General features: G+C 38.7%; 1 protein-coding gene across 4 annotated transcripts in view; it reads right to left on the reverse strand.

Annotated features, from left to right (window-relative positions):
* Window positions 1-13946, reverse strand: part of nlgn1 (neuroligin 1) — a 382894-nt gene that overhangs the window by 196176 nt on the left and 172772 nt on the right. The gene's annotated exons all lie outside the window — the stretch shown is intronic.

Below are 13946 nucleotides of genomic sequence, written 5' to 3' on the forward strand. Positions count from 1 at the left end.
CCTAGCATCATTGCATGATCATTGCATTTTTAACTACAAATGGGGAAGGCCTATATGGTACTGTATAATAACATTTTTGACAAAACTGTTACCAACTGTGCTTTGTCTGGCTACAAAATATATAAAAGTTACAGTTGCCATGTCCCAGAAAAACATCTTAAATTGAATAGGTGTTTAGCAGGAATATGACCAATAGCTAGATTCCTCAGTGTATGTAAACACAGACGCATAGGAATCACACTAGAGGAGGAGAGACTCAAAAACCACACTCTAGGTAGAGAACATTAAAGACACATTCTCATGAAACACTCATAAATTACTCATACTTACAAGTATTTTGGACACTGCAATTTACTGTTGCAGAAGCACATAAAATACTTGCTTTAACATCAGTCATGGATACAAATTTAAAGCGAGCACGCTGACCTTCCAAATACATTGTTAACATTAACACCCAGCTCACTTGTGAAGTCATCTGTCGGAATGGAAGGCTGCCTTCATTCTGTCCATCACTGCATAACTGACCCCAAAGTCACACGATGGGCACATCTCAAAATTGTTAACCCATTATTGACCTTGTCTGTACTTTGACTGAATATTCATAACAAGGACCTCTAGTGTCCAAATAATGCCTGCTATCCTGTTTGTCAGGAGTAAGGTGTGTAACTTTGAGATCTATTCTCCTCCTCTGGCCCTAACCCTACAATTTTTTTTCATAGCCTTGAACACATAACTTTAGTCCACTGAAATTAACCAATGATACAGTATCAGCAAAACGTAGTTAAAGTACTTAAAGTAAGAGTACTCATAGTGCAGTAAAATGGTCCCTGTCAGTGTTTTACTATTATATTTGATGTTTCTGGATTAATATTACTGCTGCATTAATGTGTATGTTGCATTTTACTGCTAGAGATGTTTATGGTTGTGCTCATTTTAACGACTATATATACTGTTGGGTAGTTTAATCTACATTAATGCATCATGGTCTAGAAGATCAGCATGTGTGTGTAGCATCGCTGTCCTATGAGAACCACATATCTCTAAAAAGTCAACTTTTAATGAACTCAGAAAAACAGCTTTGTGACAATGCATTTTCCTGCTAATCCAAGAGGGTTTTTAATAGCTTATTAAATTTAAAAAGTAGAATTTCCTCAACCCATAAAGGAACACTTTAGTTTTACAAACATTCACATTCAAAATCAAATTTGGAGATACATGTTTTTTCACTCTGTCACTGGACTGGAAGGGGATGAAAAAATTGTAAAAGTAACTAAAGCTGTCAGACAAATGTAGTGGAGTAAAAAGTACAATATTTACCACTGAGCAGTGGTGGATTAGAAGTATAATGTTGTATAAAAAGGAAATACTAATTCTTATTGTTTTTGTTATGCAAGATACAAGAAAAATACAGAAAAGGCAGAAGACGACTAGCTGTACACAAACTGTGACTCAAGTCAAGTAGTCATGTGGAGAGTCAAGTGGAGTTATAGTGACATGGGCTTGCTCGGTCTTTCCTTTGGAAGGGAACATTTTGTTCTTGCGTTAATGCTGAAGGCAGCAGGGCTGCGGTCGCCACCTCTCACCTACCCCTAGAACCTCCACATTTTTAAAATCGCTGCAAATGCTGGTAAATATGAGCAAATGCTGGTAAATATGATTTTGAAACTTGCCACTACTGCCTCATAGAATTCCTCTACCAATTTCTCTAATTATTGGTTATGCGCCGCTAGATGCAGTGTTATGAATCGAGCAGCAGCTGTGACAAAACTGTGGCAGTGTGCCGCAGATGGCCCTAAGTAGACAAAACACTGTGCCAACAGTTGTACAGTCGTCGCAGCACTACTGATTTAAACACAGAGGGATCATGCTACAGCAGAGATGGCACTATTATACTGCCACTCACTGTATCAGCCTCATAAAGGGTGAGGCTGCAGAGTCAGATACACACCCCTTGATCTGAGATCAATAGCTGTGGTCAGATAGGGTTGCAGAGGTCTGCAGCCTGGGGAAACTGTCCCATATTTAAAAAGAGTGTGACAGAAACAAGAAGAAAAAATAAATACAAAAACATGATGGAGGAGGATTTGTTTCGGTCAGTTAGGAATTGACTCTATGGTAAGAAAGTTTAACAGCAAACCACAATACTCCTTCAACATTAATATTGGTTGCAGCCTGAAACCAAAAAATAATGGCGACATATGTACTAATGCTTCATTTTTATTAGGAAATGTGATTGCTGTTTAATTTTGTTCTGTGTTTTGCTTTGCACAAGCTGATACAGAGAAAAACAGGATGAATGAATATCAGGTCGAAATTCTAATTCAACCATGTACATTGAGGGTCAAGGTTACGTCAAGAACAAAATAAAATGTACTGTAGTTCTGGTTAGGACAAGCACCAAAACTGTCAAAAAATCCATGTTGTTCCAAAGCTAAAAAGTGGAGTTTCTTAAGATTCAACTCTGGTCAGAATGATTTCGACATTTGAGTGCTATCATATACTATACTGTACCTTTTATTTATTGGTTCTACTGGGGAGACAATGAACCAAGGTGGACCAGGACCTGGACTATGAAAACAATGTCACAATTATAGACTGATCATAATCAATATCTAAGAGGGCAAGTTTAAGGTGAGTCTGAGTGAACAACAGAAAGAGGCCATAATATGAGAAAGTGGGATGGATTTTGATGCTCTGTATCAGGATCTTGAAAGAACTTTATTATAATCTAACTATGAAAGTTTTTGAAGCCATGTCCTACTTCACAAGGATCACTGAACACCATTGTGCAGGTGCTGTGAAATGTGAATGATAGTTCCTAACATTATAACAGACCAGAGAGTAAAATGTCCAGTAAACCATTATTATTATTATTATTTCTCTTTCTCTTACCAACTCTGTTGTCACTGTCTTGCACTCCACACCAATGATATTGGAAAAGCACTCCATATCCAGATTCGAGTGGCTAAATCAAATTCCTCCAACCTAGGCCAATCACAATAACTTGAATGTGATTGCAGCTCTCAAAGCAAGACCGCACAGTGCCATCACCCACTGTCACTGCTGACTATGGGGCCTGTAATACTGACGCTGAAAAAAAACACCAACAAAAAAACATACACTGGGTTCTGTTGCAGGGTTGCCCTACTAAGCCTTTTCAGTGCTTTGTATGTGGGATGTGTGGTCCCTGGAGTGCCCATCCCACTTCCTGATAGGAATCCTGAAAATCCTGACTGGAGTGGCAGCCTCTCGATGTGATTGTGTTTGACGGATGTACAGAACTTCATTGTGTGTTAAACCGAGGCACTCGCTTAGCTACCTGGGGACTGAGCAAGGTATAGTTTGTTTAAAGAAAGAACACATACATATAGGTAATATGCTGTATAGACTAGGACCAGGGGTGCAGTTATGAATGTTGTTTGGTTTGGACAGGTAAGGTCAGATAGAGATTTTATTTTTTGTTTCCATAGAGTGAGTTAGTTTATATGGCTTAAAGCTCAATTTAGGAGTTATCTTTTGGTTGTATTTGTATATTTGATTTGACCAAAAATTTAATTCAGTGTACTAAGAATAGATTTTTACCTTCTTCTACCTGATCAACTGCATTCATCTCTACAGTAGAGGTCTTCACGGAGTACTTTACAAAAATGTTGTCCTCACCCATGTATTGCAGCAGTTTGAGTTGGACCCAACCTTAGAAAGTGTGGACCTAAGACCTAGCTTGAGTTAGGTTGTGTTTTCAGGGACTTGGACCTTCCTCAAGACATCTAGAACATGGTAGGCTTCATCAGTATCAAGCTAACATTAGTAAGTGAGCCAAAAGGCCAGCCCAGTATCGCTAAGAATTCATTTTATACCCTAAGATTAATGTGCCAACGTTCAGTACCAATGCACAACGTAGTGTGCCCTTTATGTAGCGAGGCTGATACTAAGGTTTAGAGGTTGGGGTGTTAGTTGAGTGTGTGGCATGTCTGATTTTCCTGCTTGAGACCAGAGTCCATGTTCTGTCACAGACCAACAATAAATGTTGCCATTTTCTTAAACCATGACCATAATGAGCATGAACGTTTATTCGTAAAGCTTTGAACCGCAACTGAAATCCATTCGCTGATGAAAGCTGCTAGAAAAACGTGATGATGATCTCTCACTCTCAGCCAAGTGTTTAAGTTGCCAAACCTTAACCATACCTTAGCCATACTTTAACCGTGGATTATTTTCCATAACCACAATTGCTTCCTAACCTAGCGTAGTGTAGTTGCTGTAGAAATAGATTGTTTAAAAAATTTAGTATGGAATGTTCAAAAACATTGTCATTGAATATAATCTAGGTTTTTGTAGAATTGTCCAGTATCAACATTATGTCTGATGTGTAGGTTAGGAAGGCAAATATACAAATACACGTACATAGAAACAGCAGACACAAAAGTGCCATTTCTCTTAAAAATGTAGAATATGTGTTGTCTCGTGATCAGGATTGTGAAGGTGCATATGAGGAAACAGATGGACAATCAACTATTTCTGGCCACCCACCACACTGGCATTACTCTTTTCACAATATCAGCTTGGGGGAGAATCTACCAGCATTTGGACGGTGGCTCCTCACCTTACTCAATTTTTTTATTCATTTTCAATACATATAAAATAGAAGTGCTATTTAAGAAGAATACGTGTATATTTTTGCTTTACTAAGATATGAGGTTGACAAGAAGGCGTGTGTGGTTAAGAGAGACAGTTAGCGAGTCGGTTATCTTCAGGCAACACCCTGTCTATGTGAGAACCTCTCTATGTGGATCGCTCATTAAAGCACAGCAGTGCGTACTGATAAAGAGAATTGGATTACTGTGATTAATACCATGTGTCACTTGTAATGTCTTTAACGGTATGAATCACTCCAGCTCCATACACACATGCCTGAGTGTGAACACAAACACACACACTCACACTTATTTTCAAAATGATTTTGAGTTGGAAAACTTTATGTGTATATTACAAACAGGACGTGTCACTGTTTCTAATGTTAAGGTCAGCACTCACTGATAGCCTCCTTTTTCTCACACTTAAGTATACAAAATGCCACACATACACATAGACACATATCGGCACACATACTGTCCCTCTTGGTTATTACTCACAGTTTGGTTGCCCTATAGGGCTCCAAGAAACCAGTCGCCTTATGTGAATTCCAAACATAGACATGCTTCTGTGTATGTATCTGTGTGTGTGTGTGTGTGTGGTGTATGTGGGTGTTTTGGGCTATTTGGCAAATCCCAAATGTTCTGCAGTGCGTGCAGAGTCCCCAAATTGAGAGAGAGAGATTATAAGAGAGAGGCACATACATACACACACACACAGCAAGATATGTGACAGTAACCTGAAAAAAGGTGGCTAAGAATAAGTGTGTGTGTGTGTGTGTGTGTGTGTGTGTGTGTGTGTGTGTGTGTGTGTGTGTGTGCTGCGTGGGACAGACCCCCTGACTGAGGCTCTGTCTGGCCCTCAGGCACAACAGATGTTGCTCTATTGCCCAGAACTGCACACACACACATTTACACCCATATACATATACACACATATGGTGACATACTTAAACATAAACTTAAATATCAGCTAGAAAAGAATGTAGACTGGCAGGAAACAACACAGTCTCATCTATTTATCTATCCATCTATCTGTCTATCTACCTCACTTCCTCCCGAAGGAATATCTACCCCCATAAACTCCCAGGCACCATCTTTTACACACCGTGTCATTTAGCTCTATACCGATCTATGGGCCTATGGTTTGCTTGAAGGCATATGGAAAGCATGTAAACCTGCCAGAGTTGTTTTTTTTTTAATGTGTTTCTTTTAGGCCCATTGGCAAAGGCGTATGTCTCTTGGGATGTGTGCATGAAATTGATCGTGACTTTGGGACACATGCAGTTAAAACAGTAGTAGCTCTGGATCGAGCTTGGGTTAGCTGTGGCTGATGGTGTTGCAGTGATGGTATTAATGTTCAGTAAATAATTAATCAAAATGTTGGTCACATTTTTCATCAAAACCTTGTAATATATGTCGACTGTTCCTCACTCAAGGCAGTTAGGTGTTTTATTTGACTATAGTCATATGACTGATTACTGATTCTGTATATAATGTTTTTTTGTGTGTGTATTTATGCTACCTATATGCAATATTTTGAATTAATCATCAATATAATTACATTTTTAAATGTAAGTGAAAATGTATTTTACTTTCCCCGCAGATATTTTTTCCTTCTTGCAGTGGGAAGGTCTGTAATGACACTTAGGACATCAAATGATACTAAAGCTGTCTGATGAAATGTAATAATTATCATTATAGTAATTATACACGTTCAAATTCTAGGCACCTCCATCTGTGATGACTGACTGGCTAATGTATGTCTTTAATCAAATGAAAAGTCACGACAGTCTGACCTATTTACTTTGATTAAAAAGAAAAAATAATTCCCACAAAATAGTTTTCCCGACAATATGATAAACAAGCAATGAAGCAAGATAACAAGGGAAAAAAAAGAATATTTCAGGGTCAATAACAAAGTGTCCCTGAGTGAAACTTCTGAAGGATCACATAGCCAAAATCTATTTCACGTTTGTTTATAGTAATAAGACAGAGAAAGGATGGTAAAGGCAGTGATGATGAGTGAGTCTAACATGCTCGCTTCTGAATGCCAGCAGAAAAGTCTTGTCTCGGCCTTCCGTGCCATTAGGTAGTAAGATGATAAGTTAGTCAGAGTTTGGGCTGTGTCCTAACACTAGAAGTGCCAGAATTCCAAACTTACTACAATTGCTATAAGCGGTCATTTTGACTGCTAGATTCCAAACTCTATAATGTCTAATGATAAATTACCCAAATGGGAGATTAATGCATTTATTGTGTTAGGATATCTTTAAAAAAAACCAAACAACACCAAAATATACCTTTTAAAAAAAGTAATTGTAAGTAAAAAATAGAAACACTTTTAGGAAAAGTCAGGTACCAGCAAGATTGGAATTTTTTATTCAACAAAGTTATTGCACATATAAATTTCAAAACGGTCAAATTGACCGTTGTGGCTGTTCTTGTGTTAAGGGTAATCAAGTTAAATTGCCTAATACCTGGGTCACCTTGAAATGAAACAATATAATTAGACTTTAAATAATATATATATATATATATATATGTATATATAAATATATGGTTTAAACTGAAAATTTAGTTTTATTTTTTTTATTTCGGTAATCTGGTTATTGGCTTTTTTTAATGGTTTGACATTTTCATTCAAATCTTGCTGCTGCAGTATTGTTAGTACAATCTGTTACTCTGTAATATTGCCGATGGGATAAAGTTGTGGGTCACATGCAGACTGGTAAACGGACAGCCAATGTAGTTAAAATGTGTCTGTTTTCATCAGAAAATGGCATAACTACAATTTTGGTGATTTTCATCTTCATGTGTATGTTTCTGACAGTGAATCTCTGAAGGATCCCACTGGATTTCTCAGTCGTTATAACCATTTTAAAATTTCCAACTTTCCAAAGATTCTGTGATGACAGCAGACCCAGCAGGGTGGGGCATAAACTGGTAAAATAAGGGTGTAGATTGAAGGCAGTGGTTGGTATATGGTTATAACCTGGGTCACATGCAGGCTGTTAAAGGCTATAAGCTGGGTCAGCAGCGGTTAAAGTGCAAGCGTCACTAAATGTATGACGGTGGAAAGGTCTCCCTGGGGCTATAAATGAAATGCTCCTCCGCTTTCATTTCTTCATCAGAGAAGCTGTGGACACACCACCTTACTCAAACACACACACACATACACACACACACAACTTGTCAACACCATGACCAGTTCACGACTCCCGCGGGGCCAGTTATGAACCTGCAAGGCCAGCGCTTATATCTCTACTCCAGTTCTCTCCACTAATACACAAACACACACCTACACAAACACAAGTGAAATGACTGGATTGAACACTAATACTTACCTAACATGTCAAGGACGAGTTTCTTCTGGTTGCTGGTTAGACCTGACCAAACTAGAGTTGTAATTAACACAAGAAGGTGCAGATAATGCAGATAGATTTAGTTCTGTTTGTCTGGGTTTTGAGATACCCCTTAGACAACTCTGGTTCCACACTGAAACAATAGAGGTTAAAAACAACATTTTTAAAAAATCAACAGCATCATGTCTTTACAGAATCCAGAACACACTATTAATGAGTTTTCACTGGGACTATATCTCAAAACCTGAACAAATAAAACCCCCAAATTTGCATTCTGAAAAGTAACCAAGGGAGACACTCCACATTCAAATGACAGCCATACGCAGTGAGTGAAAGAGAGAGAGCGATACACGCAGAGAGAGAGAGAGAGAATGGATAGAGAAATAGAAGGAGGAAGAGTGAGAGATAGAGTTGATTATTAGAAGGTGTGTGTATAATGAAGATAGATGTTGGTGTAAACACAAGTAGCTGAGGCCCAGCAGTGCCGTCATGTTGGAGGGGGAAACAGAATTATTAATAATTATGCATATTAATATTGATGATTAAGTGGTTGATATTAATGGTTACTTCTCTAATTAGCATCAGCAGGACGCAATATGCTGCTGATTAATTTTACCCATGCAAATCAAGCAGTGAGTCTGCAATGATGACATTGCGCCTCTCTCTCTCCCTCCCTCTATCATTCAGCCAGTGTTACAGTGTGTTTACTTACACAACAACTTCTGGTGGTCTTTTTTTAAAATCACCAATGCAGGACTCACTAAGTCATTGTACAACATGAGAAATAAGAAAGACAACTTAGACAAAAATTAAAAGTGAAACTGGAAGTAGTGGACTCACTCACTTTCAGAATCAAGAACACCTCATTCAAAATCACATTGACATTTGTTATAAATTTGTTACACAAATGACTACAAATCCAGCCCTGCAAAGTAACCTTACTCATCAGTGTGTCATGTGGTTCTCTCCATCGGTCTGTCTGTGACAGGAATGGTAAATTTGTTACAGCTAAAAACTTGGACAGATGACGTTAGAAGGCTGGATATCATGGATATGGAAGAAATCAACAGATACAATGACATATAATGCCATATATGCACTGCTGTACCAGTAAATCTTCATGAGAACTGTTTTATTGCATGTGAACAAATTAGTACTTATCAATATTCTTATATTAACAATGGATCACTATATGAAAAGAGTCACTTGTAATGACAAACTCGCAAGAATTATCACCCAACTCTACAGCTTTAACATGTTTTGGCAGGTTGCCCATAACTTTACTGGTTTGCTTCAGACTCAACCCTGTTTCCAGAAGCACCAGACCGCTGCTCCCATTTACACCCATTGTTTGCTACCTGCCCAGCAGCAAATGGAGAGACGGACAAAATTAGGCACTAGGTGATGAACCTTTCAACATTGGTGCAGCATTTAGCTGCTAAATAGTATTTACATCAGATATTTACATTAGCAGTTGGTGGAGACCAAAACAGAGCTAAAAGGGGAGTGAATACTGGATTTACATTCCCTAGGTAGCCAGAAATATGACTGTAAATGAATGCTAATGTTGCCTTGTGTCTGCTGGATATGTAAACAGGCAACAGCTTGCTTTCATGTTCACCACAACAACTTTATGTTGATAATTTGTCAGTGTAGTGGGTGTAGTTTGTACCAGTGCAACCAAGTGGCCCAAAACATTATTGCTGTTTCAACTTTGTTAAAATCACAAAGGGTTCAAATTCTACTATCAAGTGCTGTAGTAGCACTTAGTCATTTATGATAGTAGATAGTCATTTATGTAGGAATATGGATATATGGATAGTAAACAGGAACAACTTTCACTTTTTCAGAAAGACCGGTGAAAGACTCCTTCAATGAGAGATTACACTGATTTACAGAAGCTAGTGGAAGAGCAGCTAAACAGGAAGTTATGTCAGGATCGGATCTCTTTAAGGATCCTTGTATGGCATTTGTGAGGTGGCACACACTTGGATACTACCAGACACACAAGCACACATATCCCCTTACTGGCTTTTGAATTATTCATATACCAAAACCTTTTGTTTTCTTGTATTATAGATATTGATGACTTGTGTACAGTGTCACCAGTCATGTCAGTACAGTGAAAATGTATAAAGTGCTAATTGTTGGCTTTTGAAAAAAACATGTATGCCAATAAATCATTAAACTGAATTCAAATTAATTGAGACAAAAACAGAGAAGAAGAGAGAACAGTAGTGCTTGAGGGAGATGGAGACAAACAACAGGATCTTCCTCCTTTTCTTCCACCTCCTCATCCTTTTTTATCCTCCATATTGTTAGATTATTTCCATTGGGATAAACAAATGAATACACGGCGAGTGGTGAGAGTGGGAGCAGGGAGAAAAGAGAAGGCTGACCTTTGAGAGGATTATGGGATTTGTGTTAGAACAAAGCGAGGAGGCAATATGGCAGATGTATTCTATAAAATAGACTGTTTAGCAGTGAGATGCCTTGATTGCAAAGAGAGCAAGACACTGTGTTAATGCAAAGCTTTGAAAATAGCAATTGCATGTTGCAGGGAGGCACTCATACTCGCAGAGTACAGTACAGAGATACATAACAATATTATACAGGTTGTCTATGACGTTCTCTCCTGAAAGTTTTTAATGAAACAATTGGATCAGATTCCACATTGTCACTGTGTTTCTGCACACACAAAGTACTTACATTTCTGATTGATTCTGATTTCTGATTTTTGAGGAGATATTGAGTAGTCTAGTCCCATATCACTTAAATGCCTGAGAGGGCAAGTGGTAAACAATGATGGGGGGGAGCAGACAGAAACCCAGAAGTGAACAAGGCAAAAGTAGCAATGCTTTCATGACGTCAATGTCAGTTATTCTTCATTCTCCGCTTATCATCCACTGGCCAAAAAAGAACAACTCACTCTTTCCCACCACATTCACTGCAAACAAATACACTCCCACACACTCAACACATACACACACTGATTCTGGAGGCTTAACATTAACCAGTGATTTACCAGTGGTTAATACTGGTTTTAACAGTGTAGATGGGAATGCTTTTAGGGCTGATACTTTACAAATATTGGTAATTTTAAATATAAACTACTTGTGGCAAGTTGGCATTTTCTTGCAAACAAAAACCTGAAGTTGAAAAGGCCCTCAATCAGCCCCTAGAGCACATATCTTAAACTCATATTATCTGGGGACCATACCTACATTCCACCATAAGGAACCTGGGAGTTATCTTTGATCAGGATTTATCCTTTAACTCCCACATAAAACAAACTTCAAAGACTGCCTTTTTTACCTACTTAACATTGCAAAAAATCAGGCACATCCTGTCTCAAAATGATGCAGAAAAACTAGTGCATGCATTTGTTACTTCTAGGCTGGATTATTGTAATTCCTTATTATCAGGCTGCCCCAATAAGTCCTATAAGACTCTCCAGTTGATCCAGAATTCTGCGGCACGTGCACTAAGAACTGAGAAAAGAGATATTTCTCCAGTATTAGCTTCTCTGCACTGGCTCCCTCGTAAAATCCAGAATAGAATTTAAAATCCTTCTCCTCACCTACAAAGTTCTTAATGGTCAGGCTCATAGTACCTTATTACCCCACCAGAACACTGCGCTCCTAGCATGCAAGGTTACTTATGGTTCCTAGAGTCTCCAAAGCAGAATGGGAGCCAGAACCTTCAGCTATCAAGCTCCTCTCCTGTGGAATCAGATCTATATGTCACATGTTAAGCTGCTACAGGCCTAGACTGCCGGGAGACTTCCCATTATGCACCTCTCTCTTCTCTCCCTCTCCATCTGTACGCATTCTTATCCCATTATTGCATGTTCCTAATTTGACATCCTCTCTCTCCCATAGTTTTGTGCTTTATCCTCTCTCTCCTCTCTCCTTCTGTCACTTTCAGCAGGTATTTCTGCCTCCAGAGCTGTAGAGTCTGGATCTCTGCCCCCATGTTCCTGCTTAACACCCACTGCTACAACTATTACTATTATTTTTATACTATTTTATTATTAATCATTATTTATCATTATTTTATTAATATTAATATTACTACTACCATTACATTATTATTATTTTAAAATTCTATGTGGAATTTGCATTGTGCTACTGTATGCTCTCTTACCTCCTGCTCTCGCTCTCTCTCTCTCTCTCTCTCTCTCTCTCTCTACCCAACCGGCAACGGCAGATGGCCGCCCACCCTGAGTCTGGTTCTGCCCGAGTGTTTTCTGCCTCTTAAAAGGAAATTTTTCCTTGCCAATGTCGCCTAGAGCTTGCTCATGGTGGGAATTGTTGGGTCTCTGTAAATATTATAAAGAGTACGGTCTAGACCTGCTCTATAGAAAATGTGCAATGAGATAACTTCTGTTATAAATTGGTGCTATATAAATAACATTGAATTTAACTGAACCTACCAGGTTTTCTTCCTAGGAGGGCAAATTAAACACTGGTGTTTTTTTTTTATCAAATATTAATTACAGATATGTGCTCTCCAAACCTGAGCATTTCATCTTCCATTGCTTTGAGATTATATTCCTGTAGGAGAGCAGCTTTCTCTTTGCAGATACAACAGGAGGTAGTCACATTAAACTCCAAAATAATTGTCCACTTTTCTTAAAACTGTCCTCCAGGTAAACATTAGCCTGACATTGCCTCTTAGTCAATTTTCGATTTCCAAGGGGTGTTATCAACGGGCGCAGACCAAAATGCCTCTGGACGCAACGATAGTCCTACAACCCATCAGAGCAATGAAACGTGTGACGTAGCGCTGAAGGACAGAAAAATGTAAACAGACTATAGCGTGCAGTGATGAGTTGTGATGGTGTAGCATCGATATGTCTGTGTACGAGTGTTGCTGTTTTTGCCATCAGAATCCGGAGGTCCAATATGTTTAATACTGACGTGATAGTGGATTCAAGAAATTGTTCCACATCAGCGGCAGCCATCTTGGTTGTTTGCAAAAATGACTCAACAGCACTCTTCTGTACAGTCACCGTATCAAACCTGCACCTATTAGATAAATAATCGTGATTGGCTTGACCTGGGCCAGGTTGGATGGAAATCTGTCTGAACGGGAGGGGGACCAGATGCATCTGCCAGAGCAAATAAAACATGAGCTCGCAGATTTATCTTGTTCCCAGGCTAGGTCAACCTTATAACCTTTAGAAAGAAAGTGTGCTGCAGTCAATAAGAGTGCTGTTTTAGACCGATCATTACAACCCTATCCTTTGACAAGAACATTAATATTGGATAATTCTGCAAAAACCTTGATTACGTTCAACACGTCGAACATAATGTTAACCATTTTAAAATTCTCGCCTACGGTATGGTTAAGGTTAGGACAATATTGGGGTTTTGGTTAGTTAAAAGTCAAATGTTTATTGAAGGTCTGTGAGGAGACATGAACTCCAGTCTCCTGCATGAAAAAGTCAGGTGTGCTACACACCCATCCCCCACCCAGACCTCCTCACACTTACCTTCTGCTACCACTAAATAAGTGCACACTTCTTCCTGCTTTGGCATTGAAAGATGCGAAATCGTCGAATATGAATGTAATTCCTAGGATACCAGACTGATGAGTAACGCTATCTTTAGACCAAATTAAGGATTTTTATCCTGTTAAAATCTTAAAAAATGTCAATACAAATTTTATGAAAACTAGAAATGTAAGCCATTTATTCAGTGTCATTGCAGGTTCTGTTTAGGATGAAAGATCCTTCATTTCAGACACAGAAAATATGACTGGCCAATATCTCATTTTTAATAAAACCACATATTGACCAAACTGCTGTAGGTCCAACCCACAAATGCATACACACACAATTTCTTTCATCTACACTCCTACACACACTCGTGCTGTTCTCTCCTCCCTCCCTGGCTGCCTGGTGTCTCAGCAGGACGCTCCTATCTGACCTCTAAAAATATGGCGA

The sequence above is a fragment of the Siniperca chuatsi genome, linkage group LG6, assembly GCF_020085105.1.
Source record: "Siniperca chuatsi isolate FFG_IHB_CAS linkage group LG6, ASM2008510v1, whole genome shotgun sequence".
NCBI lineage: Eukaryota > Metazoa > Chordata > Actinopteri > Centrarchiformes > Sinipercidae > Siniperca > Siniperca chuatsi.